The 9,594-nt window shown below is 39.1% G+C and overlaps 1 long non-coding RNA gene across 2 annotated transcripts; it reads right to left on the bottom strand.

Moving 5' to 3' along the window:
• LOC144641146 (uncharacterized) lies at positions 1–5,806 on the bottom strand. Of its 2 annotated transcripts, none has more exons than XR_013568505.1 (3): positions 5,386–5,806; positions 846–3,646; positions 1–713 (listed from the first exon to the last, which is right to left on the bottom strand). It is a non-coding gene; the product is annotated as an uncharacterized LOC144641146 (long non-coding RNA). The 2 variants fall into 2 exon arrangements; XR_013568506.1 differs by lacking the exon at positions 1–713 and having other exon boundaries at positions 816–2,363; positions 3,081–3,646.
• Positions 5,807–9,594: the final 3,788 nt, after the last annotated feature.

The following is a 9,594-nucleotide window of genomic DNA, read 5'->3' as shown; positions in this document are numbered from 1 at the left end:
AGAGCGGTTTTCACTTGCGTGTCGAAAGTTAATTGCGTTTGGTTTGGTTTTGCATTGCTACGCTTAGTGATTGGCATAAAAATCTCGCGCCACTTTCTCAGCCAATCAGAACTTAAACCAAAACCAATCGTGACTCGCTCGCACACGTTTTCTCGCGCCTCGTGCCGGCTACATGTATTGCTTCGAGTTTTGATTGGTTCACTGGATTGTCTGTGTCCTTTGTGATTGGCCAGAGCAATTACTTTGGTTTTGGTTTTACGACTCTCAATTGAAAACTGCTCTATACGATGATAGCACTTATATACTGCACTTGTTAGGGTGACTTGATTCAATCCGTGAAACCACGTTTAACAATAAGTGTTAAACAGATAACACTCAAAATGACTGGAATGGATTTAGAGTCCAAAAGTATCTAATTGTGTAGTTAATTAGTGAATAAACTCCTTCAGGCGGCTCGTATATTGGAACAATGTCCAAGGCTGAAAGATTGATTTTTCTGATGATATGTCCCTATTGTATAGCTACTGTTTTGTACGTGAAATGCTTGTTTAAGGTCTGTAGGACTATTTTTACGTTTCACATACAGTTGAATCCCGATAACTCGAACCCTCAGTAACTCGAACTCCCGCTAACTCCAACCTTTATCGATTCCCCTTCAGGTCATTTTCTTACTAATTCTACCCTCCATAACTCGAACTCCCGATATCTCGAACCTTTTTCGATTTCCCTTGAAGGTTCGAGTTATCGGGATCGACTGTAGTTACATTAAGAGAGTTTTACCATGTGGTATTCTTTCACGAATCCAAGCATTTTTATAGTTACAGTTGAATCCCGATAACTCGAACCCTCAGTAACTCGAACTCCCGCTAACTCGAACCTTTATCGATTCCCCTTCAGGTCATTTTCTTACTAATTCTACCCTCCATAACTCGAACTCCCGATATCTCGAACCTTTTTCGATTTCCCTTGAAGGTTCGAGTTATCGGGATTCGACTGTAGTTTCATTTTCATAGTTAAGGTCCTAATTAATTAATTTCTTTTAAATTGTTGTTGTTGTTGTTTTATTCATGTTTTAAGGTGGCTCGACCCAGTTTTTTTCTAGTGATACCTATCAACTTTGAAACCCTCATACTTAAAGGGATTGATGTCAATCACATATCCACTATATCACAGGGATTACACATAGACTGAACTGCAATATGATATAAATTTTTGGGAGATCGGAATGAATATCTTATTAAAAATCGACAAAATATCACATTTTCCTATTTTGCGAAAAATCTGTCTTACTGTTTTTTATATTACTTTGCATGAATGATAAATCAAAGCCAATTTCTTATTTCTGAAATTTTGAGGTAGGGTCGTACGGGTAGATTATGAGAAAAACGCCGTTTAAAATACTAGTGCCAGTCCCCTCATAAGCACTCGGTCATTCATTTAAGCTGTTTATTAGCATTTTTATTTTCAAAATATCGCATTAGATGGTTTTAGGATGTAACAAACAGTGATAAGAGAAAGACAAAACTTTTTTTGGAGATTGTACGAGAGTTAAAGGTTGGACTGATTTGCCCTCTCAAAACTGTATTAAGCCACCTTAAGTATGAGGGTTTCAAAGTTGATATGTATTGCTAGAAAAAAAACTGGGTCGAGCCACCTTAAGGCAAATACACACTTAATTCTCGCCGAGATTGTGCAGGTACTAAAAAAAACTTTCATATATAAACACAATTTATACAAAGAAAATAAGACACCAGGATGACCTATCCACTATAATGATCCAGATGCTAGGATAAACCTACTTCCATTTTTTGTACTTTCTAAGTTTGTGGCAAAAGAGCTTTTTTACAACCAGTATATTGATTTTCCTAGACAATAGGATTTTTTGCAATAGAGAAGAACTCATTTTCCAAACAAAAAAAATGTTTTAGTGTTTGGGACACGAATGTGGCCAACATGTTAATCACGTGAAAATGCTCTATTTAACATTTATTCCATGAGCGTGCATTGGATATGAAATGGTAGATGGCGAACTCAGCGCCTCATTGGCGAGAAGTATCTCTTTTTCTCATATCCAAAAAGCGCTAATGTAATAATTTTTTTACTAAAAATACCCAAAGAATTACAATATTTGAGCTCCCCGGCTCTTCTTGCTGATGCATACACCTACCATATTTGTGGTCCGTGGTATATGAGCTCATATACCATGGTCTGTAAACCAATCAAAACTCAGAGAATTGCAATAAAACATGGCTAGTTTCTAATAATTAAAGAAATAACAACTTATAAATTAGGTCCTTACCTGTAATACACATCAGTAGGAAGACAGTATATACATCCTGTACTGTACAGACATTCAGTTTAGCCTGTCAAAAGGAATTGAAAGAAAATTTTTTGAAGGAAAATGCAATGATTTCTCCTTACAATTAACCTTTTAAGACCCAAGAGTGACCAACATTAAATTTCACCTCATGATATCAATACTCAATCAAGAGAAGAGGTTATGAGAAATAAAAATTGGATTCATGGAAATTGCTTTTGAACTTTTAATAAATTCTTGCAACAAAATTGTAAGACAATGTATGAAGATCAGTCAGGAGAATTTGTATGTAGATATTGAGACTTAAAGGGTTAAACTTCACTGTCAAATAGACAGGTGAAGAGAACGTGGAAAGCCATCAACTAGGGCATGTTGTCGTGTTTAGAAAACCCTCAGAGTGGGTACAGTGTGCCTCAATATGCCTTAACTGGAACATTAAAAGGCCATCCTTTCCCTTGATCTTACCATGGTGGCCATGACCTCAGATACCGGTTATGTCACCAGTCTGGCTGGTACTCCAGAAAATGAAAAATTATTTATAATATTATATTTGGAATCATGCATTTAAATTACCTTATACATTTGAACATTTTTTAATTTTTTTCATGGACCATTTTGGCACCATGGGGTAAAACCTCCTGCGATAAGAATTTATTGCTTGCAACAGAGAAAAACCCAGGAGCCGGCTGCGGTGTGCCTCAACCAAACAACACAACATTGAAAGGTCAAACTTTCCCTTGATCTTACAAATCAAAATACTCACAAGACCTAAAGGAACACAGCAGTCAGCTCCAGCTGTCTAAAGTGATTCCCATGTTGTGTTAACCTGCACCTCAGATAGCCTCATAGGTGGGGTTGTTGTGGTTTGGATTGAAGGCATTCTCATACAAGCCACCATGATTGACCTCAGATGACTTCACAGGTCTGGCAGGTACTCCAGAAAATGACAAGTTTATAATAATTGTATTTAAAATCATGCTAACTCACCTTGTACATTTGAACATTTTTTTTTTTCATGGACCATTTTGGAACCATGGGGTTAAATCTCCTGCGATAAGAATTTATTGTTCGCAACAGAGAAAACCCAGGTGCAGGCTGCAATGTGCCTCAACCAAACAACACGACATTTAAAGGTCAAACTTTCCTTTAATCTTACAAATCAAAGTACTCACAAGACCTAAAGGAACACAGCAGTCTGCTCCAGCTATCTGAAGTGATTCCCACGTTGTGTTAGCCTGCACCTCGGATAACCTCATGGGTGGGGCTGTTGCAGTTTGGATTGAAGGCACTCTCATGCAAGCCACCATGACCTCAGATGACTTCACAGGTCTGGTTGGTATTCCAGAAGATGAGATATTTAAAATAATTATATTTTAACTCATGCATAACTTACCTTGTACATTTAAATTTTTTTTTTTTTCATGGACCATTTCAGCACCATGGGGTGAAACCTCCTGCGATAAGAATTTATTGCTCGCAACAGAAGTTCACCTTAAGGAGCAGGCTGCAATGTGCTTTAACCAAACAAGACAACATTTAAAGGCCAAACGTACCCTTTATCTTACCTACGAAAATCATCGAACTGTGGAATAGGCTTAGATTTTTATGTGGCTGCCCCGTCCACTTTCATCTATTGCCCCGCCTACTTTCATCTGTAAATTCTAACCGTCACCTTGTCCCATATAATTCACAGTTCACTGTGAATAAACCGTCAGTAGAAGAGAAACTCAATAAAAGCTCGGTTAAACGAAGTGCTTGCTTGCGCTAATTTTATGTTTTGGTGCAAAAAAATAAATTTAACCGAGATTATTTTTCAAGGGTGGTTCAAACAAAGGACCCTAAACAACAGTGTCAGCAATTAAGGAAGCACAGCACATGAGCCACAGGAATTTTTTTTGAATTTGTCAACGAGGGTGGCTGGGTAACAACATGAAAATTCCTGCCGGTTCCACAGTTTGGTGATTTTCGTAGTACAAATCAAAGTACTCACAAGACCTAAAGGAACACAGCAGCAAGCTCCAGGTGTCTGTGAAGCCTGAGAACACGAACCATCAATGACATACCGTATTTATTCGATTAAGCGCCCTGGGCGCTTATTAAATTTTTGGACCTTGAGAGTGGGCGCTTATTCGAGGTGGCCGCTTATTCGAGGTTGGGCGCTTATTAAATATTCATAATTTTTAGCAAGTAGTACGTTGATTTTGCAAGAAAACAACGTATAATAACTAAACGTGAAGGTGTACGAAAGCTGAATTTTAAATGTTCATTCAAAGTTTCAGTAAAAAACCTAAAAACTCGGTCTTCCGGATAGTCTCTTAGTAGTACTTAGTCAATTTTAATCTCAACTTCAACAATAATCAAAATTTCTCTTGTGCCCTCATTTTAGAGGGGTGGGGGTGGGCGCTTATTCCAGGCTGGGCGCTTATTTACTTTTCCTACCTACAGGGTGGGGAAATTCCCCCTTTTGCTCCCAAAGCAAAAATAGTAAACAGTGTTTGGCCGAAAGAATGAGTTTATTAAACAAAAGCAATATCAAGCTACAAAGATCACGAGCTAAAAAACACGATAAAACTAATTCGAAGCACGCTTACTACTACGATTATAATAACTACATACCCTCAATAACAAAAGGGAGGGCGGGAGGGAAAAGTAACAACTAACGTACAAGATCATCGACAAGCGTGCTTACGAACTGAATAACGCAACAATAGAATTGAACCGACTTAAATGTCGCAATATGATCCGAAATGTAATATGATAAATACCAGATCCCCTATACGGGGGCAATTATCTATTTTAAATGAAATGTTTAAAATACCCAGCTTATTCAAGGTGGGCAGTTATTCGAGGTTGGGCGCTTAATCGAATAAATACGGTAACTCCATAGAAAAATAAAACATTCAAAGGCAAATGAAGTGAGATTGCGTTACATTATTGGACGCTTATTTGGAAAAAAATGCGAAGATCAGCACTTCACCGAATTATCATGAGGTTGCTCAAAGAGCCTTTGATTAAGAAAAGAAGGTGATATGCTTAAAGAACTTGGCTTATTCAAAAGCTCCACTTACCTTGTTCCCCAAGCAATGAATTGATAACTACTTGAAGCTTTGGTCCATTTCGTCCCCATGTAAAAAGACAAGATAAAGCACTCTCAAGTCAAGGTAGAAATATAAATATCTGTTGTTGTTTTTTTTAATTAGTTAAAAATCCTGTACCCAGAGACTATTCACAGATAGCAAAACAAACTTTATAAATAATTACTGGAAATACAACTAAAAGGTAAAGTCTGTCTCCGAGCCATGAGGCCCATACAGCCAGAGCTTATCCCGGTTTCCGTAGCATTAAGCGACTAGGAGTATTGCTACTCCCCCTGGATGGGATGCTAGTCCATCGCAGGGTTACCCCCCAGCAGTAAATTCGCCGGTACCCATTTATACACCTGGGTGGAGAGAGACACTGTGAGAGTAGAGTGTCTTGCCCGAGAACACAACGCAGCGCCCCGGCCAGGCCGCGAACCCGGGCCGTTCGACTCGGAGTCAAGCGTGCTAACCATTAGGCCACCGTGCCTCCCACGGGAAATACAATACAACTACATGCAGAGAATTCCAACTGACAGGAAGTTGAGTGTTTTGCTCAGGGTTCGTACACTTTTGCACAAATAATTTTTCCAGGACTTTTCCAGGAGTACTGGACTCAGATTGATTTTTTCTAGAACTCCAAAATTCACATTAACCCTTTCACTCCCAAGATCTAAATATTATTTCCGCTTACTGTCTGACGTGTCTGTAAATTTCTTATAAATTATGTTAGTTCTGAGAATTCTGCTGTTGTCTTGAGTTTAACAGATTTCCAGAACTTTCCAGGACTGGTTGTCTTTTTCCAGGACTTTCCAGTCCTGGAAAGTGCCACAATAAAATTCCACGACTTTCTACAATAACCGTTCCCGCCAAATGGTCTGGCCTTGTTTCACGGGTTGGTGCTTCACATAGGGTTAACCTAGCTAGCCTGCGAATACCATATATTCGCAGGCTAAGGGTTAACCTCGTTGGGCCTTTCCCCCTTGGACAGAATTGTCCAAGAAAAGTTACTATGCACTATGAACTATGAAATTGAGAATCTCCACCTTCCCCCCCCCCTCCCCGGCAGGGCTAGGGCAAAACTATCAGAAACTATTTTTAAAAGTTGACAGTGATAACTTGACGGATAATTGGACTGTGAAACCCATTTACAAGACTAAACGTTTCCAAATTTTCAGCTAAATAAATTTTCCTTGACTCCTGCAAATTCTCTGCTCTCTTTTCTGCATCTCTTTTCAACTTCCGTCCCTTAAAATCCCGCCACATCAAACTTTCGTCACGAAAGCAAAAAGGAAACAGCATTTCAAGTCGCCCTGGTGTAAAACTTAAAAAAGCCATTACAACTTATCAGACTAATGTAACTATAGAGTGTAAACAAACCTTGTAGAATTAAACAAAACTTCTGGCACTTTGGACAGTTTGGAACGCAAGCCGCCATGTTGACTTCTTTATAAGATTGCAAGGTCTGCTGGGAAATAATATGTGGGCTAGCGGGGTGGGGTGGGGGAGAGTAACGTCGATAGTCCACATGCACAGGGAGTTTTGTGTCATGCATGCCACAGACCAACACTTTATTAAAAATAGGGCCCCAATGGGTCCATGTGTTTTGCTGCTAGAGCAAAGTCTTAGGGAACATGTTGATGAAAGACAAGTGAGTCGAGATTGAAATCCAACGTCTTTTATTGTCTGTCACTTGTGTGCAGGTTAATAATTGCACTATATTGTAGTCACTTTGTGTTAATTCAATCCTGATAATTTTACTGATCAATGTTATGTTGAAATCAAAGACAGCAAACATAATTTAATTACTAGTAAGTTAACGTAATGTCTGACATGATTGTCTCTTTGATAAAAAACAGTAACTCTTAACATTATAAAAAAATCTCAATGAACTCAATGTAATTCTTTTAGTGGCGTTATCTCACTGGTTACCGTTAGTTGTATTTGGAATCATTGTCACAATGGTAGCGTTTTAACAACAACGAAAAAGACAGAATCTATTGACCTTATAAGAACTCAATGTGATATATTTATTAGTGACAAGACAGTGGTTCTTTAACCACTTTCACCCAAATTAAACACTGGAACAACTAACTCTTAACAAACTTGTTGTGTCACCCTGAGTTAAATATGCAAAATTCAGAAATTATAAATAATCGCACGCGCACCGGCGTACAACAACAGAAAGACGGCGTTTAACGTAACGCAAAGTTCATTTTGAAAGCGAAAGTTTACAAATAATTATTATCATTCGTCAGTCATCCCTTCACGCATGAACACTCGTCGAATTTCAGTGTCTTCACAACAAGATCGGAAGATCGATAAGGACCAATTTTTGATTCTGCGAAAGTTCGTTTTCTTAAAGTTTTAGAAATTTGTGAAGTTGGAGGATTCACTGAGGACTGCGTAGCCGAAGATGCAGTGGCTCGCTGGACATCAAATTCTATTTTTCACGGCGTTTAATTAATCTTCACAAAATAAACATGTGGCGCCAGCGCGTCTGGCAGTCAAAAATTCATTTTTCAAAAAAACTTTCCCTTTCCAGCTATTTTAGCGGGGCTTATACTATAGTACCTACCTGTCAGTCGTAGAAAAGCTGAAATTTAAGGATGAACTGTTTATTAAATGAAGACCGTATTATTTTTTAACTAGTAATACGTGACTCGCAGGGCCTCGCGAAGCTCTGGGTTGGGGGGGGGGGGGGGCCCTTATAAATAAGGAGTGGATTATTTGAAGTTGAACATTTATTGAATTGTACATATTCAATTTTCCACAGTATAGTAGGCAGGAAGATATATTTGTTAGAAATTTCAACGGGCATGGCCGCGACACCCTCGTTCCCAGGGTCTACTCCGCTTTGAAGATGGTGGCTTTTTCTGGTTCGTAAAGAGGTATAAAGCGTTGGGAAGCGCAGACTATTTTCAAAATCATCGACAAATTATTGGATAGTCGCATTTTGGACATTTATTTGATGGCATTAAAAAAAAAAGAAGAACGAATGGCAGGAGGATTCGAAGCCTCCGCCCGCGCGCCCCTGATGGCCATGAAAGATTTATAGCCTGAATAGGCGTTGAGGGAGTATTATGTGGGAATCAATGTTATTTTAATCCGAAAAGAAAAACGATAAAAATGAAAGGCTCAGGATTCGAACCAAAAAAAAAAAAAAAAAAAAAAAAAAAAAAAAAAACACTAGCCGGATTCGAACCCCCGACCTCAGTTCCGAAGATCTGATTTCAAGTTCGACGCCTTACCATTAGGCCACCAGCGCGCGGCGGCCGTGTGACGTCATTTCCGCCACACACCAAGCTATATATGACCGTAAACTCCACACGAGATTTCATCCCGCCTGATCCCTTTGAGGGACAAAATTATACACCCCGCTACGCTCGGCCTTCGGCCTCGCTTCGCGAGGAATAACTAGTAAACAAACTGGTCGCCACGCATTTAAACACGAACTGACGAATGTTGCATCTGATGCAGTGAATCTGGTGAATGAGAACTTCCTTTAATATTTCTTTGTTTTCGACGGTGTGCACCACTGAATAAGTTTCTTTCCCATTGTGATGTTACTAGTATTAATTCGTTTCTAGCTGTCTTTTATATAGCTCGAATACAGCTACAATTAGCGGTGCAGCCTACCAGCATGGTATATTCCTTTCCAGCTGTCTTTGCGTGACAAGTTACACGTTCATACATTTTATTTTAAAATATGAAGTTCAGAGTTAATACAGTACTAGTATGCTGTAGACAGTGTAGACAAGGTGAGGGTAAGTTTATTTTCAAAGCGAAAGTTTACAAACTGTGCACTAACCGGTCCTTTGGAGAAAATATTTATGACCTTCGGCGAGGTTCCAAGTCTTCGCTCTTTTCGTAAATGATGAAAACTGCAGAATAATTTTTCTCATAAAACTGGAGTGGTCGCGCCACAGTTTGTTTTCTTTCCCAATGCGATATACTTTTAAATCGGTTTTCTGTTTTCCAACGTGTCCAACGTGGTTTGCGTTCGAATACTTTGGCCCGTAACTTCGAATGCGATCAGCGCTACGGTTCATTGGTTTCGATTTTGTTTGTTCATGGATTTGATTGACATCGGTAGTTCAGATTTCTCCTCTGTTACGGCACTTACACCTTACGGCACTTACCACCTTACGGCACAAACTTCAGCTCTCAATGTGTTTTGCTTGCAGCCATTGCGGCTGC

Source organism: Oculina patagonica, unplaced genomic scaffold (assembly GCF_052425735.1).
Source record: "Oculina patagonica isolate OP01 unplaced genomic scaffold, crgOcupat unplaced702, whole genome shotgun sequence".
NCBI lineage: Eukaryota > Metazoa > Cnidaria > Anthozoa > Scleractinia > Oculinidae > Oculina > Oculina patagonica.
Note: the sequence above shows the minus strand (reverse complement) of the source record. Positions and strands in the feature narration are given on the sequence as shown.